This window comes from Macrotis lagotis, chromosome 8, assembly GCF_037893015.1.
Source record: "Macrotis lagotis isolate mMagLag1 chromosome 8, bilby.v1.9.chrom.fasta, whole genome shotgun sequence".
Taxonomy (NCBI): Eukaryota; Metazoa; Chordata; class Mammalia; order Peramelemorphia; family Peramelidae; genus Macrotis; species Macrotis lagotis.
In genome coordinates this window covers 120,008,915-120,031,894 of record NC_133665.1, presented here as the reverse complement: position 1 = coordinate 120,031,894, position 22,980 = coordinate 120,008,915, and the positions used below count along the sequence as shown (strand labels likewise).

The 22,980-nt window shown below is 37.3% G+C and overlaps 1 protein-coding gene across 2 annotated transcripts in view; it reads left to right on the top strand.

Moving 5' to 3' along the window:
* GRB10 (growth factor receptor bound protein 10) overlaps positions 1 to 22,980 on the top strand; it is a 270,769-nt gene that overhangs the window by 7,474 nt on the left and 240,315 nt on the right. The window contains exon 1 of one of the 2 annotated variants that reach the window (XM_074198289.1): positions 8,637 to 21,140. The exons of the other annotated variant lie outside the window; for it this stretch is intronic. The gene's annotated coding sequence lies outside the window, so the exon portion shown is untranslated. Of the gene's footprint in view, positions 1 to 8,636; positions 21,141 to 22,980 lie in introns of those variants that run through there. 2 annotated transcript variants of the gene reach the window in all.

The following is a 22,980-nucleotide window of genomic DNA, read 5'->3' as shown; positions in this document are numbered from 1 at the left end:
CCCACTTGAGTGAAATAAATATCATTTGAAACTTTTCATAAGTCAACTGCTGTTTTTTAGGTTTGAAGTAAATAGCTATAATTGTTTTCACAGATAAAATCCTATAAATATCTGTTATCATTTATTTCACTGTTAGTAAATTACATATTCTGTAACTTTAATCTTGGGAAATTTAGAGATTTAATATATAGAAAGATGAGTAACTACTATGATAAAGGCCATTTCTCCAGTTTATAAACTAAATAATATGTAATGAACTAGAGATTAAATATTGGAAAGAGTCAAGTAACAGATTGAGAGGTGACCCACAGACCCACAGTGACCATGGTTGCTCCAGCCCATAACTTCTTAAATTAGATTCTCTCTTCTTTGATGATCTTGAAGGCTACTGAATTTGAGCATTCTAATCATCATCCACTTTTTCTGTTCCTTTAAAAACCAACTCATTTTCCTTGAGGTCTTTGACCACAGGACAAGTCCAAAACTGCATCCAAGGGGGTTTTTCTGAGAACTGACTGGCCTTCTCCAACTACAAGGTGTTGAAAGCCATTCAGATTCTTGATAAATACAGACAGCAAATGCCTCTTTTTGTTTATGTTAGCTGTAGGACTGTATTGTGTAACCATTTAAAAGCTCTTTATTTGTTTAATATTATGTAATGACTATAACTTTACCCAGATAAACCAGTGACTAGGGCTCTGATAAGTATTAGACTTTATCTGATTGGTGGGCATTGTTGGGAGAGAAGGGGGTTGGAGCAGAGAGGTAAAAACCCTGGCATGGGTACCAGGGGAGAAAAATCCTGTATGGCAAGGTAATCATTAAACTATTTTGTGCCAAAATCTTAGGTGCCATGAAGCATTCATCTTCAGTTTTGTGGGGGCTTATTTGAAAGAAAGCAATGTGATAGTTCCATAGGGCACTAGACCTACAATCTGAAGACCTGGGTTCAAAATCTGTGTAAACATGGGCAAGTTAACTTCCCTTCTGAGTGCAGATTCGTGAACTGTGAAATTAAAAAAAAACAGCACTGTACTTAGATGACTTTTAAGATCTATTCCAGCTTTAAATATAAGGTTTTGCAAAAGTCTTAGTAAAGATTTAAGCTTTTAATAGCTTGACCCTGACTAGAATTTTTGGGAAACACCATAGGTTTTCTTGTTTGCTCCCAGTCCTAGGAGAAAAAAAGAAATTTAGTTTAAAAAAAATTTAAGTAATTTTAAAACTTAATGAAAACATTTGAAATAGATTAAAAATTTTAATAATAATTATCCTTGCTATAATGGACTTGCTTTCCATATTCTTTTAGGCAGCACAAAGTGGAGACAATAAATCAGATGAATCATTCATTTTGAATTTCTAACTTCAGTTCTTTTTTTGAGAGAGCTAAACAATTTTTTGTATACAAACACTGAGGACATCTCTGCCTTAACCCTTCAGAAAAACAAATAATCAAATCACCTGTTTTACAAGTTTATTGTTCCTTTGATCAACTGCCATTTGTCTAGTCAATTGCCGGAATTCCTGCCAGCATTTTGATACAGACTTGTCTGAGACAGTCAGACACACAGGTAGCTATTGTCTGGGAAAACAGTGATCTGCATTACAGGCACCATTTTAGGAGAGCCCAAATGAATTAAAGGCTTTGTGTGAATTTTTTTTTTCTTAAACTACTGAAATATAGTGAAATGATGAGGGCAATTTTGTACATAATGGAGGCAGCAAAATTAAAAAAAAAGTGAACAGACAAAAAAAACTGAGATTAAGCCTGGAGGGTTAAGAGTGTACAATGAATGAATCTGCCCTCTTGAGTCTGCAGTTGCAATAATTTGCAATTTAGGCTCCCATGAGCACTGGTATTACTTCTTTTCTCTTTCACCCTATGTACTCACACATCCCCCTCCATTTGTAGTGTCTTTCATATAAAAAAATTAATATATGTATATATTATATATGCATAGTCTGAACAGGTTTTATGAATTTCACTGTTCTCAAATGAATAGAGTTTCTTAAAGGGGAGAAGAGAAAAGATGGGTCATGGAAAGAACACAATGTTTGGAGTGGAAGGTCTAAGTTCAAATGATGACTGTACATGCACTGCCTCTGTGATCTTCTAAGACTTGGTTTTCTCTGTCACAAAATAAAGGAGTTGCCCTGTATATTTAAAATGACCAAGTAACTTGGCTCTAGAGAAGAGCTGAGAAAATATATCTCCTTCCCTTCTTTGCAGAAGTGGAATATAGTTCCTATTTGGTTGATTTTGTTAAGTTGCTTGTTCTAATTTTTCTAGTTATTACAAAGAATGGCCTATGGGGTAGAGGAAAGAGAGAGGATAAAGTTGATGTAAAAGCAAAATATATCAGTAAAAAAATTTTCATTAAGGAATTTGATTGTATATGATCTCCCAAGTTCCTTTCCGGATTGATGGCTTTTTCCTTCCTTTTTCCCCTTTCCTCTTTGACAGCCTTCCTTGCAGCCCCACCCAGTACTGTTCCTTTGCCAGTTTGTTTTCTGAAGCTGCTCAATTATTGCAAATATTTGACTATTTTCCTCTTTGTTAATAAAAGTGGCAAATAGTTAACCCTATGTTTGTTGTCTTTCTCTTTTCCTTCTTTCCTTCCTTCCTTCCTCCCTTTCTCTTTAAAACAAAATATAACCAATAGGCTGTTTTTTTTTTTCATCTCTATACTTTGGGAGAAGGCCTGATAAAAGTTACTGAAACTTCTGGGATTATTAGATTGGGGTTTTATAACCCATGGACATTTCTTTGACCCTAGACTCCAGTTTATTTATAAAGTAAGATGATCAGGAACCAACCTGAATATTCTGATGAAAATCACTGGTTTAAATAAGATCAAACACATTCAGATGAAGTAAAAGAGTTAGCTACTTTTTCTTTTTCTTGCAAGGCAGTGCAATTAAGTGACTTGCTCAAGGTCACACAGCCAGGTAATTATTAAATACCTGAGACTGGATTTGAACTCAGGTCTTCCTGACTTCAGGGCCAGTACTCTATCCACTTCACCACCTAGCTGCCCCAAAGTTAACTACTTTTCAAGTGGATTAAATCAAGATATTTATTGATAAATGTGGTTGACTGGAAGGCAAGTGGAGAAGCTGATGTGATAGAATGGGAAGAATTTGACTTGGGAAACTTGATTTCTGCTTGTGTTCAGATACCAATTTACACTGTGATATGGAGAAAATCACTTTTTGTAGTCCTTCTGGACCTTAGTTTCCCCGCAGGTAAAATGAGTTGTACAAAATGATCAATTAGATCTTTTCCTTTCTAATATGCTGTGTCTGAAAAATCTTAGTGCTGTTTTAAGATTTAATAACTTTAGGAAGATAAATGCTCCAAACTTGTAAAAAAAAAAACACCCATCATTTGAAAGTTCAATTATTTGAATTCCTTTAAATGTTTAATTTTTTGAATTTTGAATAATAAATTTTTAATTTTACCATTTTATGTATTTTGTAGTTCATGATTACTAGATGACTCTCTGATTATGGACCAGTAAAGGAGATACTGTTGGCTTGACCACTTTGGTCTCTCCCTGGTAGACTTTTTCTTGGGCCATCATATATCAGTTATATATGCATCAAATCTTCTTCTGAAAAATGACTAAGGCTGGGATTACAAATCCAGTCCTTTCAGGTCCTGTGAAAGTAATTTGATGAAAATTGTTATAAAGTTAGAAATGCCAATAAACATGCCGATATTATCAAAATTACATAATTAACCTTTCAATTTTAAAACCATTTGTGGTATTTATATTTCTGAAGTTATTAATGTATAAATACCAAGACTTTTGGGATGTTCCATATGTTTGAGTTTAAAGTAGTATTTGAATTGAGTTTTCCATCTATCATTTCACATATGTGGCAGGAGATTGATATAAGGATGTATTTATTAAGTGTAGGAGTTGAAGTTAGAAGATCTGAGTCCAAGCTCTATTTCTTATTTCCTTGATTCATGGACAGGTTATTTCACCTCTGAACCTCTGATTCCTCATCTGTAAAGTGAGAATAATAATAATAATAATAGAATAATCTATTTCATCAAGTAGAGGGGAAGCACTTTTTAGACTGAGAATTGCTCTGGAAAGGGGAACAACTGATAATTATTAGGCATTGCCTAATAATGATGATGGGTGGAAGAGCTGGCCTTCAAGCCAGGAAAGACTTGGGTTTCTAGTCCTGCTGCTGACATAATGCTTTGTGACCTTGGGCAAGTCATTTAATCTTGATGGCTCTAGGCAACATCTCTAAGACTGTAAATTGCAGAACTAGTAAAGGGACTTTCTTTACCAAGAGTCCTATTCCATATTAAAGAAATTACCCACATAGTATATAACAGAATCCAAACACAAAAGGAGGAGAAAGATGTTGTAGGAAGAAAATAATGAAACATTCACCGGGGGTCCTTCCCATTCTATAAATTTTAGATGTCCTGGAAAGACATTCTTCAGAGCAGCTTTCCGCTGAGTCTCTTAATATTTGTAGCATCTTCTCTTCATGTGGTACTCTGTTCCCTTTTGCTGGAAGAGAATTCACCATCATTTATTGCAACTTATTGTCTCATAAATCTACTTTTCTTGTCCCCAAGAGCACAGAGCTAGGCCAGAGTATTTTAATTGGGTACCAGATCACTTGGCTTCTTTGATTAAATTATTGTGGGAACAAAGCCAAGGTGGGATTCTTGAGTGGATAAATTAAATTTGCCCAGGGTCAATGGTTGTAGACAATACTAATAAATTTTTCAAGGTGGAAAAAGCTTAGAGATTACCTTTTATAGAACAACCTTTGAATTTTGCAGATGAGGAAACTGAGACTTTGAGAACATATGTAGAAATGAGATTGATTTTTTGAGTCTTATGTCTCTTCTCAGACCCCTTCATTTAGTAATCTCCAGAGTCCCCCTGTTACCTTGAGGGGCAAGTAGGATGATACAGAGTAAAATGAGAGGGTTGAACTCTATGATGATCACCCAGGGTCTCTTCTAGCTCTAAATCTGTGTTCTTAAATCTATCATCACTATAGGAAAAAAATAAAATGAAGGTAGGCTTTATAACTGTTGGGGACCACTTAAATTATTTTTTTTGTTGTTGATTGTAGAGTGAAAAACTTGCTATTTAGTGTCTATAGAAGTTTCAGTCACAGGTTGCTTCTGTGGAATTGGACTTCTTTCTGATCTTTGAATACTTTGGGTGGAAAGATTTTGGGTAATGCTTGTGTCTTTTTTCCTGCTCCCCGATTGATCCTCACTTCAAGAAGTAGTCATACAGAAACAAAGGATACTATGATGGATTGTTATTTTGTGAAATGATAGCTTTCTGCAGTTGGAAGAAAATTACCTAATTTAATTCTTTATTTATTTCAGAAATCACTTACAGTGTAGAATCTTAGAAGCCATTGAATATCAAAATAGGGTGAGCCCTATAAATAATTATGTCCAATATCGTTTTCCCTAACCATTTTACAAATGGAGAACTAGACCTTTAGAGGTGAAATTACTTGGCAAATGTCAGACAACCTAAAGATTTCTGTATGTGAAAGAATATTGGATTTTACTACTCCTAGTCCTTGATATGTGGTATTCCAGCCTATGCTTGATCACTTCTAGAGATGAACTCATACATGTTTCACTGGGTTCACTTTAATTAGCTCATCCCACTCATGTCTATCTTTCAAGTCATCATCAAATCAATACTATCATTGTTATAGAAAATTTAATCTCTAGTGGCACTACCTACTATCTCTAGGACTTTATTTTTTATTTAGCTATCTATTTATTTGCAAGGCAATGGGGTTAAGTGACTTGCCCAAAGCCACACAGCTAGATAATTTTAATTTTTAATTTTTAATATTGAGCTTATGCTATTAACTTCATTACTTTTAGGTCAAAGTAGAGAAAAATTTTTGGTTTTTACATGTTGCTTTGCACTATAACCCTTCAGATTGTCGAATGTAACTGTCATCTTTTTCTTGAATCTTTTCTCTGGTTTTAAAATGTCCAATTCTGTTGACTACCCTTCACTGAAATCCTCTGCTTTCTTTTTAAAGTCCTGAATAACCTGGCCCCCTTCCTACCTTTCTAGATTTCTTACACTTGCTTCCCTCCCCATTCATTCTCTAGTTCAGTAGCACAGACCTCACTGTTCCTCACACCTGTGGGCATTTCTCGGCTTCTTTGTGCATTTTCACTCTCTGCTCCCCATGTCTGAAATGTTCTTCTTCCTCGCACCTACACCTTCTGGCTTCTTCCCTGACTTTCTCCAGTACTCTGACCCAAAACTCACCTTTTGCAGGTGGCATTTCCCAGTCCTTCCCACTGACAGTGGCTTTCCTCTCAGTCAGTTCCCATTTACACCAGCTATATTTTCTATGTTAATAGTTGATTGCATTTTATTTTTCTATTAGATATTTGTAACAGTGAAGAGGAAGAGCCTGGGGGTATTTCAAAAGGGGGTGTCCTAGCATTTGAAAGGCAACTTCTATACTCATCTGCCCTGACCTGAAAGGGTTGGAGGAAGGAGAAGCGTATTAGATCTGTACTTAGAAGATGTTGGTTCCCCTGCATGATCATAGGCAAGCCGTTTAACATCTTAGAGTTTTTTATCTCTAAAGTAAGAGAATTGGACTAGATCATCCCTAATATTCTTTTTAGTACTAAATCTATGACCCTGTGATCTATTTATCTAGTTTACTTGTTGGGCTGATTAGCAATCAGTTGGTGGTAGCATACATATTGAGCCCTGATGTCACCAGTCCCTATCAGCCTTCATATCCAGTGATGTTCTGTGCTGCCAGTGGACACTGTGGAGGCATTCTGCTAGTGTTTTTGAAACAGAACCAATGTGCTTTCATATCTCCTGCCTTTGGCCAAACTACCTATTCTCTGCACTCATTTTCACTTAACCCATTGCTTGAGGGTAAAAAGAGTTTTGGGGAAAAAAAAAGTCTGGTCCTCGTTAAAGACCTGAGGGAGTCCTATCCAATCCCATACAGAGACACAAGCGTGCGCGTGCACGCACACACACACACACACACACAAGATTCAAAAATAACACTTTCTTCTTCACTTTTACATCTTTGCATCTTAGGATCTCTAGTTCTCTTGAAACCTCAGTCCAAGTGCTGCCTCCTCTATGAAGAATTCCTGATGTCTCCTTAATTACTTGTGCTTTCTCCCCCCTCACCCCCACCAGCTCCTTCTGTATTTCCCACCATGATGTCATGATTGTTGAGTGCTTGTTTCACTGGGTTCACTTTAATTAGCTCATCCCACCCGTGTCTATCTTTCAAGTCATCATCAAATCAATACTATCATTGTTATAGAAAATTTAATCTCTAGTGGCACTACCTACCATCTCTAGGACTTTATTTTTTATTTAGCTATCTATTTATTTATTTATTTGCAAGGCAATGGGGTTAAGTGACTTGCCCAAAGCCACACAGCTAGATAATTATTATCTGAGGTCAGATTTGAACTCGGGTCCTCCTGACTCCAGGGCTGGTGCTGTATCCACTGCACCACCTAGCTGTCCCTCTAGGACTTTCTTAAACCAAAATGTGCCCTTGGCTACTGCTGTCTTCCTCTTTAGACTGTAAATTCTTTGAGGGCAGAAATTATCCTTTCCAATTTATATACCTGTCACTGAGCACTGTGATTGCCCCTTTAGTTGGACTTAACTTGTTTTTTAACAGTTCATTTATATCTCAATATTGTGACAAATCTCCCCAGTCTTTTGTTGTCCCCCCCCCATCAGCTTGTTAAAGCAATCCCCCTTCCATTTTTATGTCTTATTGGGTAGCACAGTACCTTCTAATAGTTTTCAAATATTTAGTGGTCCGTAGGGTGACTTTTAGATTTAGATTAGTTTCTTTCAGATGCTTTATGACTAGGTCAGTGAGAATGAGCATAATTAGAATAAGAGTATTAGAGATAGAAAGATCAGTTAATAAAATCTTATTGTGCAGATGAGGATTCTAAGGCTCCCCACGTCACAGAACTTTAAGAATCTTAGCTGAGTCTAGGACATGGTAAGAGTCCTAAGATAGACTTTTTCCCTAATTTCTTCAGTTTCCCTTGGATCTTAGGACTTTTTCCTCTGTTTCTTCTCCAGTTTCCCGTGATTCATTCAGTTGCTTTCTTTGGTCAGTAAGAACTTGAAGAATAGCAGGCTTACACATCGAACTATAAACACAGGAATTCCTTATAAACACAGGAATGCTTACTTAAGGATGCTTCTCTCAGTTTAGGATGGTGATTTACATGTCCCTCTCTTTATATCCATTAGTATTATGAAGGACCCTGTGTTAGGGATTTGAGGGCAGGGCTTAACAGAGAGAGAGAGAGAGAGACAGAGAGAGACAGAGAGAGAGAGACAGAGAGAGACAGAGAGAGAGACAGAGAGGAGAGACAGACAGACAGAGAGAGACAGACAGAGAGAGAGAGACAGAGAGAGAGAGAGTGTGTGTGTGTTTACTCCAGGCTGCATGGGGCATAAAGGGGACCAGATTTCTCCTTCTTTCTTCTCCTTTGCCCTCTCTTCTTCTTCTTCTTCTTCTTCTTCTTCTTCTTCTTCTTCTTCTTCTTCTTCTTCTTCTTCTTCTTCTTCTTCTTCTTCTTCTTCTTCTTCTTCTTCTTCTTCTTCTTCTTCTTCTTCTTCTTCTTCTTCTTCCCCAGACCATACATAGTTTCCTTGCTACATTTCACTTTCTATCAATTCCCTGCAGTCTTATTGGGGGGGGGGGGATCTCCAGCACCTGGTAATTTGGGTTCTGGGGTCAGAAATCGCCACCTTCTGCTGGTGAGCAGCGCTGGGGAGCAGTGAGGTCAGGCTTATTAGGAGTTTCATGCCTGAGACCGCTGGGCTTACAAACCTTTTTTGTAAGGGTGTTCTTTTCTTTTTCTGTCTTTAAACGGACTTGCAAAAAAGGAGTTGGCAAGGTTATTAGAATGTGTCATTCAACTCCACTCCCACCACTCTGTGGAAATTAATGATTATCCTTGGATGTTGGAATGATTTCTGTTTTTGAACCATAAAATTGATTGACCAAATATGACAGATTTACTCTTCCACTCTTTCCCCTTTTCTATTTCTCTTCATGATCCATCCCAGTCTGTATTTCAAAATAAAACAAGAAAGATTTATTCCCATGTAATTCTGTTGTTTCATCTACCCATCCAGAATGTACTTTTCTTTGACAAGGTAACTAGCTCAAGGGTTAAATTAAAGGAACAAGAAGCTTCATTTCTGCTGAGCAAAAGTCAAGGATCAGTGTTATTGGGCATTGAAACTGAGGGTGACTTGGCTGTTGTAAAAAGTATTGCTTGATTCATATTCTCTTAAAGCAAGATAGGAAAACACAGACTTCATTTTAAGTGCTTTAGAAAAAATGTCAATAGAATTTGGTAAGAGCTCTGGGAATCTGGAAGTAGAGGCCTGGAGTGTCTGTTCATCGCATCCTAGGGTGTTGTGGAAAGAGAACAGGGCTTTCATTTTGGGCAGTTAACACTTTGGAGCTGTATGACCCTAGGCAAGTCACAACCTCTTGGGTTGTCAGTGTGTGGATTAAATGAATTCTGTATATGTAGAGGAAGCTTGGGAGGTAAAAAGAGCTTTCTGTTTTGAGTTCTGATCCCAGCTCAACTTCTTTTTTTATCTGTGATGTCGGGAGTCTCTTTTGGCAGCTATAAATTGAATGAATCTGGACTACATAAATCTCTAAGGTCTGATCTCCCCCTTCCAGCTTTAAATTTCTATGCCCGTGGGGGCGGCTAGGTGGCACAGTGGATAGAGCACCGGCCCTGGAGTCAGGAGAACCTGAGTTCAAATCTGGCCTCAGACACTTAATAATTACCTGGCTGTGTGGCCTTGGGCAGGCCACTTAACCCCATTGCCTTGCAAAAATCTAAAAAAAAAAATGTTAATTGAAAACTGATTCTTGATACTTTAGTCATATAGAATTCATACCATTATGAAACTGGATAAACACTCATTGGGAGTCTGGGGACCTTAATTTGAGTTCTGAATTTGATAACTACAACCTACATAAATTCTTCATCTTTGTCCTGAGAAGGTTGGTTTAGAGAGCTCCTAAGGTTTCTTCTAGCTCTATTACAGTGAAACTATGGAAAATGAGACTGACTTTACCATGGTAGTTGTCATTTAGGAGATATTCAATAAATATTTGGTGAATTGTAAAATTGATCCTATAAAGCAATGGTCTTTCTTTAATTATATTTTTATATCCAGGATGTTGCTAGATATGTTAATATTCTAGAAAACTCAAATATATTAAAATTTCCAAGGTAAACTGTATATATTAGAGCTTGGATGTAGTGAAATATAGTCCAAAGTAAACTTATACAATAAATAATTTTTTTAAAAAAGACTTGTTTTATGGTACTTTGTGTAGTAAAGTATGGGAGAGTAAACAGTGAAGGGATCCCTATATTTTATTTTTCATTTAAAATAGAGAGGGTAGACATGATGGGGGCTATGATCATTATTATCTCTGTTAGTAAGGAAAATAAGATATTGGTCCAGATAATGAAATAAGTAGAAGAGACAGACAGTGATTTCCTTTGCTCAGGAGCCTTTCGAAATCACTATGCTGCTATGAAAGGAGTGAAAACAGATATTGGAAAGGAAGGGTCAAGGATGAAAAGATATAGAATGTTTTGATTATAGAAAAAGGATAATGAAAAAAAAAAACTTTCCATGAGTGAACAGTGGTTCCTTTACCCTGTTCTTTTGTATCCCTGAAGACTGTGCCATCTTCAAAGGAAGATAAAAGCTGGGCCCTTTTCATCTACCTTTAGGCTTCACCTCTCTCTCTCTCTCTCTCTCTCTCTCTCTCTCTCTCTCTCTCTCTCTCTCTCTCTCTCTCTCTTTCTCTCCTTCTCTCTGTTTGTCTAGCTCTCCCTCCCCCTTCTCTGTCTCTTTCTCTATATATCTTTTTCTCTGCCAGTATGTCTCTCTGTGTCTCTGTCTTTCTCTGCTTTTCTGTCAGACTCTCCCTCCCTTTTTCTGTCTCTATTTCTGTCTTTCTCTGTGTGTCTCTCTGTGTGTGTCTCTCTGTCTCTCTCTGTCTCTCTGTCTCTGTCTCTCTCTCTCTCTCTCTCTCTCTGTCCCTCTGTCTATCTCTGTTTCTCTCTGTCTCTGTCTCTGTCTCCGTCTCTCTCTCTCAGGCTTTAGTAGGTGACTCTAAATTATTCAATGGCCCTGATGGCTCACTGCTCCCAGGATGCACTTAAGACAGTCTGCCAGGAGGGGCACCAGGCCACTTGGCACTCCCCACAGCCTGGCACACTTCAAGTTAGGTGCCTGCTGGACTAGGGCCCATCCCTTCCTTCCATCACACTTGTATACCCAAAATGGTTCCAGATGCCCTAGGATATGGGTTAGAGCCCCGTGGGTGGGTCATACTGGGATTCCATACGGATTTTTCCTCCCTTCTTTTTGCCCTCTAGACCTGGAGTTCAGAAATTTGCTTTTAAAATATTTTGATAATTTCATTTCAGGATCATTGATTTCCTTTATATTCCCACATATTTTATTTCTATAAAGACATTCTGAGGAGGAACCTAGAGGCTTTATCTGATTGCCAAAGAAATTCACTATACAAAAAAAAAAGTTAAAAAGCTTTTGCTCTGGAGAAATTAGAACACCCCAGCGTGGGAGAATCTAAATTAATTGGCCTTCTAACAAGAGGACTGACTTGGAGCAAATTCTTTGGGGTTAGATGCCCTGTTATTTTTTTGCTTAAGAAAAAGTAGTTACCTGTTTCTTAAAACAAATATTAGCCCTCAGATATTATCCTTCCTTGTCTATGATTAAGAAGATTCCTCCAGGGGAGGAGAGTTGATTGTCTCAGTTCTAGAGAAGAAGACAGATTTTCATGAGAAGACAGATTAAAGACTTTCTCTTTCTAGACTGATGAGGTTTTGCCCAAGACCCTTTACAAATGGAAAAATCAAGACTGATGGTACTTTAAAAAGACTAAAATTCCAGTAGTCTAGAAGCTAATCTTGCCATTCCCTCTACACACGTACACTTGCTTTTTGTTGTTGTTGTTATACATTACAAGTAATATTGGTGGTATTAATCTGCAAGGTGAGAGGGAAGCCAAGAAAACATTGAAAGCCAGGATAAAAAAGAAAGCTAGTGCTTCTAGTTAGTACTACTTAAGTTTAAAAGTAGGAGGGAGGTGTGGACTCATTCTCACTTCCTTCTCATTACCCACCTCTCTTCATCCGTGACCATCAACCGTCCCCTCCCAGTCTTTGGCATAAGGTCTCCTCGGAGACCTTTCCGTTTGACTTGCATCCTGTCACTGTTTGCCATATCCCTTTCTTATATATATATATAGTGATCTTAAAATAGCTTCTAGCAGGCCTAGCTCTCCCAGAGACAAGTAGATTCTATTCTTCCTGGACCTGGCCCATCTTTGAATCAAAGAGAAGAAATTTGCCTAACACCTTATAGGCTTAGTCAGCATTTGCAAGAAAGAACTTGGACTTCTTACCACTTTATATTTCTTTATCACTTTAATTTTGGGTTCTGTTTTAGCCCAAACCAAGAGGAAAAATATACCCCAAACCAGCAGTCAAAGCTCTGACCATCTCTTAGATAGCAGTTTCGGTCAGCTTGTCACCTGAGGGGTGTCAGGTGTCACCTGAGTTTGAGGCGATGACTTTTGTATGAAAACTGGGAAAACTGGCCAAATGACTCTCCCCCTTCTGAGGGATACTCAGGTGAAGCCTTCATTCAAGTGGCAGGAATACAACATGTTAAACCACTTAGAGCAGTTTGGGGTAGGCGAGCAAACATGACGGAAAGAGCCTCCAGGAAGCACAATCAAGCCACTTCCAAGGGTTATGAGCCTCGTGGGGCAGATAAGGGTGTAAAAACAAAATCAATCCAGACCTTAGAATAATGCTCCTGTTGAGCCACCAAATGCAGGAAGGCTAAAAATGAGGCCTGGATGGACCGTCGAGGTCTTAATGGTTTAAGCTCAATGGTGAATGACATATACTCTGTTAATGGACTTTTGAAGTAAGAATCCTTTTCAGAAAGAAGAGTTGCACTTCAGAGTACAGAGGTCTTGTTCAACCCATAGCAAGAACAGAAGAATATGTAGGTCACTAGACTTTCTCACAGAGCATGATAAAAGGCAAAAGCTCTTTTTTTCATAGTATGTAGGAAAAATCAGTTGGCTTCCCTGAGGATACTGCACGTCTAATAATAATAGCTAATATAATATTTTAAATTTAATATTATATCTTAAAGTTTGCATTTGATCCTTCCACCAACCCTATTATGTGCCATTATTATACAGTGAGTTTAACTGAGGCAGAGAAAAGTTAGATGACTTGCCCAAGATCATACAAACAGTTGGAATTCATAGTTAGATCTTTTTAACTTCTGAGAACAGAACTGTGGTCAATATACTACCTAGTCATCATAACATAGAAGGTGGGAACTTTCTGTCCAGTCTGGATAGATTCATAAATTAAGATCTTGGCAGGACCAACTTGTCCAGTCCTCTCATTTTACAAAAGAGGAAACTGAGGCACAAGATTAAAAAAAAGCAAAAGACAAGATCTTGCTTTCAAGGACCTATTGAAGACCCTAAAGATTTGGAAGAGGATCTCTGAGATCACCCCAATCTAATACACAAATGAGCAAGAACCCCTGACCACATCCCCAACCAGCGTCATTCAACCTATATTGAAGATCTCCAGTGGGGGTGAGGGATGGGTTATGTAGATCCCATTTACCTCCCAAGACAGCACATCCCATTTTTAGATAGTGCTGATTGTTAGGAAGTTTCCTTTTATAACAACTGTTAATTTGCCACTGTGCAACTTTCATTCATTACTTATAGTCTTCTGGGGCCAAACCTAAAAAGTCTATCCTGCCTTTCATAAACTTAAAAACAGCTACTGTACTTCATTCCATAATCTGTTCTTCACACTAAGCATCCTCTTTTCCTTTAGTACTAGCTAACCTTTCCATCCTGTCCTCCTGATGTTTTCTTAGTGACATTGCAGTCATTCATTGTCATTATCTCATCTTGAATCTCTCTTCTGGCTCTTTGCCTCTGTGCCCATATTTGTGTTTGTTTCTTGTCCTGACCAGAAAACATCCTTTGATTCAGTTATCCTTCGAGCTATCATCTTTTCCTCTCCGCATTTCAGTGCCAACTTCTAGAAAAGGGTAAGGGTAGACTATACTACTTCTGTTTCCTTACAACCTGCTCATTTTTCAGCTTCTTAAAATCTGGATTCTGCTTTTATTTATCAATTAAAATATTCCTCAAGGTCACATTGCCAAATCAAAACCTTCTGTCCTAATCCAGCCCTATTGTTTCTCAGCTTTTTATTCCAACATGGATAAAATCACAGATTTCTCCATTTGCTTTTGCCTCCTGGTATGCTTAGAGCGGTGACTTTCTTAGGCCTCCTCAGAACATTATTTCTAAATCTTTAGGACTGGGTAGGTTGCAGCCTTGTCTGTAGGGAATGGAAGGATAAAATTTGGAACTATCCACTAACATTTTTGGAATTGATTCCATTTTCCCATGGTGAAGGGCCTCCTTTTTTCGAATAACATTCATTAACTGTGATTTAGTTTGGTTTTTGTTTCTCCCTCCTGACACACTTTAGTAGACATTATTGTTTTCTAGTAGGACTAGGAAGGAATTGAATTTCTGGCTTTGAACTTGTGTTCCTGAAGAGTTTAAAGAATCTTTTATTAACAAACTCTTTTGGGCAGCAATTTAGAAAGAAAAAAAATAAAGCACAACCCAACAGATATTTTACTTTGAAGACAGCAAGGAAATTTATTTTAAAAAATCAAACTGATTTCATATTGATTCCCGAAGGTTTATTTTTGGATGTAGTTAAGAATCTTGAGTCAGGGCATGGTTTTCTTCTAAGTGTAAATGAAGTCTTTACTTTTTTTTTCCTATTGGTAACATTTGGGAGTAAATTAGACAGACGCTTCAATGACAGACTTTCTTTGAACTTTGAAGCTAATGGCAACACCTTAGTCTTAATTTCCTGGGAATGTTTTAGAGGATTTCCTTTGTTGTTTCTTTGTGCTTTGCATGTAGAATTATAGACTTTTAGAGGTTGGATTTTTATAATAATAACTCACATTTATGTTAGATGTTATGACAATCAGCATAGTTCATCTCATCAAACCTCTTCACTTTATGCAGCAGTTAGTGTTGTATTCTTGAAACCATTTGTCAGATGAGAAACTGAGGCTCAAGAGATCCCCTGGCCTCCAAATCAGGGAGATTTGAGACATAAATTGGGGTGTTTTGATTTCAAGTTCAGTTACTTTTTCTGTTAGGCTGTTTCAGAACAACCAGTCACTTTCTTAAAGGCAGAATTTGTGTGAATTTTTTCTATCTCAGGTTCCTCTTTTCCTCATTTTATCTTTTTTTGAAACCATGTGGCCTTTTTTGTCCTGTGTTTAGTGAGTCCTTTTATTCAGACCTAGCCTTACTAGAAATTTTCTTCTTTTTTCCTCTCCCTGTCTGTTTTGTTTATATCCCAGTTCTTCCTTCCCATATCTAAGTAGTTGCCAAATCTTGCTATTTCATACTTGTCAACAGCTCTTCAATTCTGACTCCTGACCTCTTTGCATTGACATAGTTCTCTCCAACTGATATTTCCAGTCTCATTGGCCATCTTTACTCTCACAGTAAAACACTATATATCTCATTCCCCATTAATTAATTAATTCATTAATCCTTTTTTGGGGGGGATTGTCTTAGGGACATCCTTGTTAACATTTATTATTGTGGTTGGCTACATTATAGCCATGCCCACAGGACCCTCTGAGGTGTGAATGAAATAAATGACCCTGATCTTGTTTTTCATTTCTGATGTCTGTTTTCTCTAGTTTTTCCAGCTCCTATCTGGCTTCCATCTGTCTTTAGTGTGCTGCCACTATCTTTATATTTCCTCCTCACCTTCTAATTTACATTTCTCAGGTGTAGACTCAAAAATGGAATGACTGATCTGTACATGTGTATCTGATGTTAGAATAACTAGATTCTGTGTGAGAGAGAGAGAGGGATTGAGAAGTTCTGTAAGTTAAGTTCAAGAGCTTTGATGAAGGAAGATTTAATTTTGGCTGCTCTAAATTCCTTTTTTTTTTTAAGGGGGAAGCAAAGGGGCTTGCCTCTTATCTTTATTATGTACAACTGAGTTTACCAAATAAATTATCTCCAAGTAAGTTAAGTCATTAATATCTTCAAGATAATCATTTCCACAAAATAATCTGCAATTTTACTGGACTTGATAATACTAACAAATAATATTATAGTACTCTAAATTTTGATTAAGTGTTTTAAATAGAATCAGGATTTAGATCTTGGAAGAGCTAGATCTAGGCAATCTTTGTGGCACCATGGATCTCACGAGGAAACTGAGGTCAGAGTAAAGCAAATTTTGTCCAAGGTTATATAGCCAAAAAGTTACCTAATGTCTATATTAGCAACTAGAGCCTGGACTTTCTACTTTATCTTAAAACACTTACTGCCTTATGATTATTATTTCCTAGTTACTATCTTTGCAGTTAGGTCAGAAAAATGAATAAGGCTTTTACTTACCAAAGTTACTTCTGAAGCAGATATCTTGGAAGTTGTTTAGACTATTTCAGCAAAGGAGCATAAGAAACTCAAAATATTAGTTTGCTATTTTTGAATTCTCAAACAATGGATCAATTTAGAGTTAAGTTATTCAAAGTTAGGAAAGAATTTCTCCCCTTTTGCTAATGAAAACTGGCCTTATCATTACAGCAATCCCTTATAAATCCAGGTACTTAAATGACTTTCAATGATTCAGTAGAGGGACTTTCTTTAGGAAAAAAAAAATCTCTTATCAGCAGACATTGACTGATTCAACCCTTAAGTCTTAGAATTTGTTTTAGTTGGCTTTATGGAAGGATTATAGGCTCAAATTTAGGACTGGAAGGGACTTCAGATTCTAGAAGATGAGGCAATTATGGCCTAGACCAATGAAATAGACATATAGGTAAAGAATGGCAAATCCTGGATATGAGGTCAGATTGATGTCTATCTACTAGCCAGAGGTTTTAAACTCAACAGTTAAAATTACCTTGATATTAAGATTATTTGAAAGAAACTACAAAGGACTGGAGATAGATATTCACTACCTCTGCTTAGGTAATTCATACTTGGATGTTCTTTATTCCTGTGATCAATTTTATTGCAATTTTTGACATCTGTTATTTTCATAAATGACATTAAACAATCTGTGAATATTTCTTTACTCAATACGTATGAACTTGAATGTGTTTGCAAATTTTATGACTTAATTAGTTCTCAGTTTACAGTAGCTATCTCTTATATTGAAAAGTTAATTCAAAATTGCATTTCATTAAGAAAAAAATTTTGTTTCTGTTGTTGATGATCTCATCCTTGCAGTTCTAGTTATTAAAAGTGGCCTCAGACTAATATAACATTTTAAGATTTAAAGAAAACATAATTAATGAACTTTTAGATTTTATTTTATTTATTTACTTTAGGTTTTTGCAAGACATTGGGGTTAAGTGGCTTGCCCAAGACCACGCAGCTAGGTAATTATTAAGTGTCTGAGGGGAGATTTGAACTCAGGTACTCCTGACCCCAGGGCCTGGGGCTTTATACACTGCGCCACCTAGCTGCCCCCTAGATTTATATAATAAAAAAGTGATTATAGCTCAGCTTACGTTTGTTTTCTATTGATGTCAATATACACACCTAAAAAAATGGATTCATCATCAAAAAGTATACTTACCTAGATACTGAAAAATTATATAATCCTGGTTTTAGACTTGGAAGGGATCTTAGAGATTTTCTCACAGATGAGGTGTAAACCATATATGGTTGCCCAAATTTACATATGTATTCCAATATATTCATATTGGCAATTATTGTATTGGTAGGAAAGTCCACAAACACATGATGACTCTGTGGACTTAGGAGTCAAGATGATCTGAGTTTGAATGCTGCCATAGACACTGTGTCTCAGGAGTGTGCTGTTTGTTGTTATTGACTCATTTTCCAGTTGTTTGACATTTTGTGATCCCATTTGGGGTTTTCTTGCCAAATATAGGGGAGTGGTTTGCCATTTTCTTCTCCATGTCTTTTACAGTTGATAAAACTGAGCCATAAAGGGTTAAGTGACTTGCCTGGGGCCAAATGATGAATCCTATTTTTGTCCTGATGAGAGGAGATGGGTCACTTCTGGAGTGGTGTGTTGTACCTTTGGTCTGTCCTGATTTGCTTTTTTCCCCTCCCCTTTTTAAAAAAAATACACAAAAAAGGGGCGGCTAGGTGGTGCAGTGGATAGAGCACTGGTCCTGGAGTCAGGAGTACCTGAGTTCAAATCCGTCCTCAGACACTTAATAATCACCTAGCCGTGTGGCCTTGGGCAAGCCACTTAACCCCATTGCCTTGCAAAAACCTAAAAACAAAAAACAACAATAACAACAAAAAATATACCAAAAAAGCATGTTCCTCCTATCTTGAGAGTATCCCTGACCAAAAACTTGAGAAAGGAATAGACAAATTTTGACAGCCTATTTTCTGTAGCATAGCTTATCTTTAAAATTGAACAGCTGATTTAGAAGCCTGAAGAATTTAAAATCCCAGTGTGTCTATTTTTCAATAATCACAAAGAAAAATATAGGACAGAAGATAGTTTTTAAGACTGTAGACAAACCATACATTTTATATTCCACATTTTAATTATATGAATCTCTTTGATAGCTGTGGTCTCAGACAGGATGCCCCTCTGACATATGACTCTGGTCAAATCCCTTAATTCTCCTGCCCCACCCCCTTTAGCTTTTTTTTTTTAACATTTTTGGGGGGAGTGTTATCTTTTTCTTTAAATTGTAAGATCAATCCTTCCCTTTAGCTTTTTTTTTAGGTTTTTTTTTTGCAAGGCAAATAGGGTTAAGTGGCTTGCCCAAGGCCACACGGCTAGGTGATTATTAAGTGTCTGAGGTCGGATTTGAACCCAGGTACTCCTGACTCCAAGGCCCGTGCTTTATCCACTACACCATCTGGCTGCCCCTACCTAGCTTTTATTTTTATTATTTTTTACGAATGTTTTGATCCCCATTAGATTGTAAACTCAATCTCACCTTTAGCTTTTATTTTTATTAATTTATTAGATTGGAAACCTAATCCTCCCTTTTAGCTAATTTTCTGGGGAGGAGTATATTATCTTCCCCATTAGATTGTAAGCTTCTTTGGGGCAGGAACTTTCTTTTCCTTATTTGTATCCTTAATGTTTATTGATATAATCTCTCAGCATTCTTCCTCTAATTCTCTAAGTAGCAAAGTAGGTGATTCCCTTTCCTCACTCTTGACCCCTTGATCCTCTGACCAATAAATATAATAGCCAGCATGTATATAACACCCACTGGATACCAAGAGTTTCAGTACTATGAAGCAACCCGATGAGGTAAGTCCTATTTGTATCCCTATTTTACAGCAAATCTGGATTAATTCTAGGCCCAATACTCTATCCCTTGTGCCATGAAACTGCCCAGTATAACCAGTGCAGAAAGCAGGATCGTCCTTAAACAAGACGTGAAGAGCAGGTTCTTTTTACAAGACATTCACCAGAGTTCTGAGAGGTCCAGAGAAAAGGAATGTAATTCATAATCTATGAGACTGGCCTAACCATTGACACTGCAAAAACAAAGAGGATGAAAGATAATAGGAATAGGCTCTGGAATACAACTAGGGGATTACTTGTTTGAATGGTGTATACATATGTCGATATATCCTTTCTCCCCCCTCCCAAGTAACTATGGAAAATAGGCTGAGTCCACAATGGACTTTACTGCATTTGGAAAATTCAGAAATGCTTCCAGCAATCCCAATCTTCTGGTTGTGGCAAAAAACATATTACATAATCATTGGTATGTTGTTATCTGGCTTAGAATCATGGAACCATCACTATCTTAGATCCTAAAAGCATGAATTTGGAATAGAGAGGAACTCAATCCCCTCATTTTACAGAAGAAGAAACTGAGCCTGAGAGGTTAAGTAATTTGCCTAGGGATAAGATGATTTATATATTATCTGAGGCATTAAAATTATCCAGAAAAGTCCTGGCTTAGATTTAGAATGCTTTAAGGCACTTGTGTACTACAAAATACAGTCAACTAGCAATAAAATAGGCTATATTCATACAAAGAATAAGAAGGTTCCAGTTCCTAAGGCTAAAAAAGAAAATAATTCCGATAAAATGATTCTGCATTGACCAAGGCAGCCAGCCATATTGGGTTGAGAAGGCTTCTATAGGATACTGGGAATTCTGCTAAAGCCCCTTTTTATGCTTCTGGTAGAAAAGAAACCAAACCTATGATGTAAGCCCAGCATCCCTTCCTCGCCCAAAAAAAGGGGAAACCAGCCCAGCCTGCCTACCTAAAACAGCTGCCCTTCCCCCTGCCAAGGCAGAGAGGAGAGGTTAACTTTGACCAGAGGGACAAATGCCTTCTTCTCTGAGGCTGGAGGGGAGGAAAATGGGACCAGAGAGGTGAAAGCATAGCAAGGATAGAGGACCGGAGGGGAGGAAGGTGGCACCGAGGAGAGAAGGCGCAGAAAGGATAAAGGGAGCTTCATGGGGAGAGACTTTTGGAAGAGGTGGGGGAGGAAAAGCTGGGAGCTTGAGAGAGTGGAGGAAGAGGATTTGAACGGGATTGCCATTGGAAAAATAAAAGGTGGAAGCTTTTATTAGATAGAAGCAATGGGTGAGTGACTTAACAGCTCAACTCCAGTCAGTCCTGTCCTTTGATCCCCATTTTGCTTATCTCCAGGTTATTGACCTATGACTTCACACCTGGACACTGCTGTGGCCTAAGCTCCTCTCGGAGGTTGTTTGCTGCCTCCTGATTGGACCGCGCGCTAGCCTCGGGGAAAAGCCCCTCTTGGGTTTGCTGGGTATTGGTTGACCTCCCTTTGTTGTGACCTCGGGCTCTGTATTGACTTGTACCTCTGTCCTGCCTTGGCATTATTGATGGAATTTCCATCTCACACAGAGGCCTCTCCTGTCATGGAGAGCAGCGGGCTATCTGTCATACCAGGTAGGATGGGACCCTGGATAATCTTAACCCACTCTTTTTTTTTTGAGAATTTTCATTTCGTTGAACATGTTTATTTTCTTTCTTTCCTTTCCCCATACATTTTTCTTTAAAAAATAAATTTTTCTTTATTTTTTCTTTTTGCTTAAAAGAAAAAGCGACCGACTAAACAAATTGTATCTTGTCTTTTTTTTTTAAATTTAAGGAGAATCTCTTTCTTCAGAATGTAAAGGGGGAGGGGAATTTGGGACTGAAAATTTCACAAACTGTTTTTCATTTGGGGAGTTACTAGCCTTATAAAATAGCAACGGCAAGACTTTAATTTTGAAATGAAAATTTAGGAGACAGAATTGACTTATTTTACTTTAAGTAGTGATTTGTATAAGCTGTTCTAAAACTAGTTATTATCGGGTAAGACCTCTTTGTAATCCCTATGGTACCTCCTTGCTGGAGTCATGCCAGATGCAGTCAAGCAAGGATCTCAGCTCCTTTGCCTGACCAGGCGACTGACTCACCTCCACTAGAAGTTTTTTTGCTTTTTAAAAAAAAAATTGGATTATTGGTCAGGTGATTCATGTCTGCAATTAAGAAATCTGCATAAGACTGTCTAGATGGATAGGTCTCCTCTGAAAACTATAAAAATCAGACCAGTAAGCAAAAGTCATTCTGACAAATTTTTGCAGTTTGTTAAAAATCATTTTATTAGCTTAGTTGTTTAAAACTTTATTCTGTTAAACATTTGTTGAAATTGTCCTTTGTGAATAGTAATAATATAATAATAATTCATACTTTGATGGGGAGAGATAGATTCAAGTATAGATTCCTTGCTGCTCTTGAGATTTTTTTGTTGTTATTCAGTTGTTTCATTGTGTGGCCTCTTTATGACCTCATCTAGGGTTTTCTTGGTTGAGGTACTGTAGAGTTTTCCATTTCCTACTACAGCTCATTTTACAAATTAGAAAACTGAGACAAACAGGATTAAATGACTTGTCCAGGGATACACAATTTTTCTGACTTGAGGCCCAATAACTCTATCTACTGTGTCATTTTGTTGTGATATATTGGAATGGTTTACCATTTCCTTTTCCATCTCATTTTCAGATGAGGAAATTGAGGCAAATCAGGTTAAGTGACTTGCTCAGGGTCAAGTAAAATATCTGAGACTGAACTTGAATTCACATCTTCCTGATTCAAGACCCTGTCTTCTACCTACTGAATCACTTAATTGTGATCTTGAGATTTGATAATTACAATTTTTTTCCATTCCATACCTTTTATTTTACATTCAAGGATACTGAGTTCTGCAGAGGTTAGATATCTTGCCCAAGGGTACCATGGTTAGCTGCCAATTTTTTTTCCCCTTCTTTATAGTCCTTCATTATAAGGGTTTGGATAAAGTTTTTACATATATTGTTATTAAAATCTGACAATTGGAATGACAAGGTTAGATTATAGTAGTGGAGTTAGTATCTGACTAAGTATATTTGCTACATTTGAGTATTCTCAGGTTCTGTGATCATGGATATATCCCCCCACCCATTTAAATTTGAGTTTGTTCTTCAAATCTTTACTCGATCAAGACTGTTATGTGCAGTTTTATTTTTAGTATTGGTTTTCTTACCCTTCTCCCCCTTTTCTATCTCATGCAATTTGGTTCACAAGAATTCTTGCTATTATTGAGAGAAAATATTTTAAACATATTCTTGTAATTAGAATGATAGAATTGCAAAATAAATAAGTGCCTGCAGTTGTTAGTTATTCCTTCCTTCTCTCTTCTTCACTCAAAGATTATTTTGTGTATATTTTATGTTCATTTATCCATGTTCAACATTGATGCCACCCC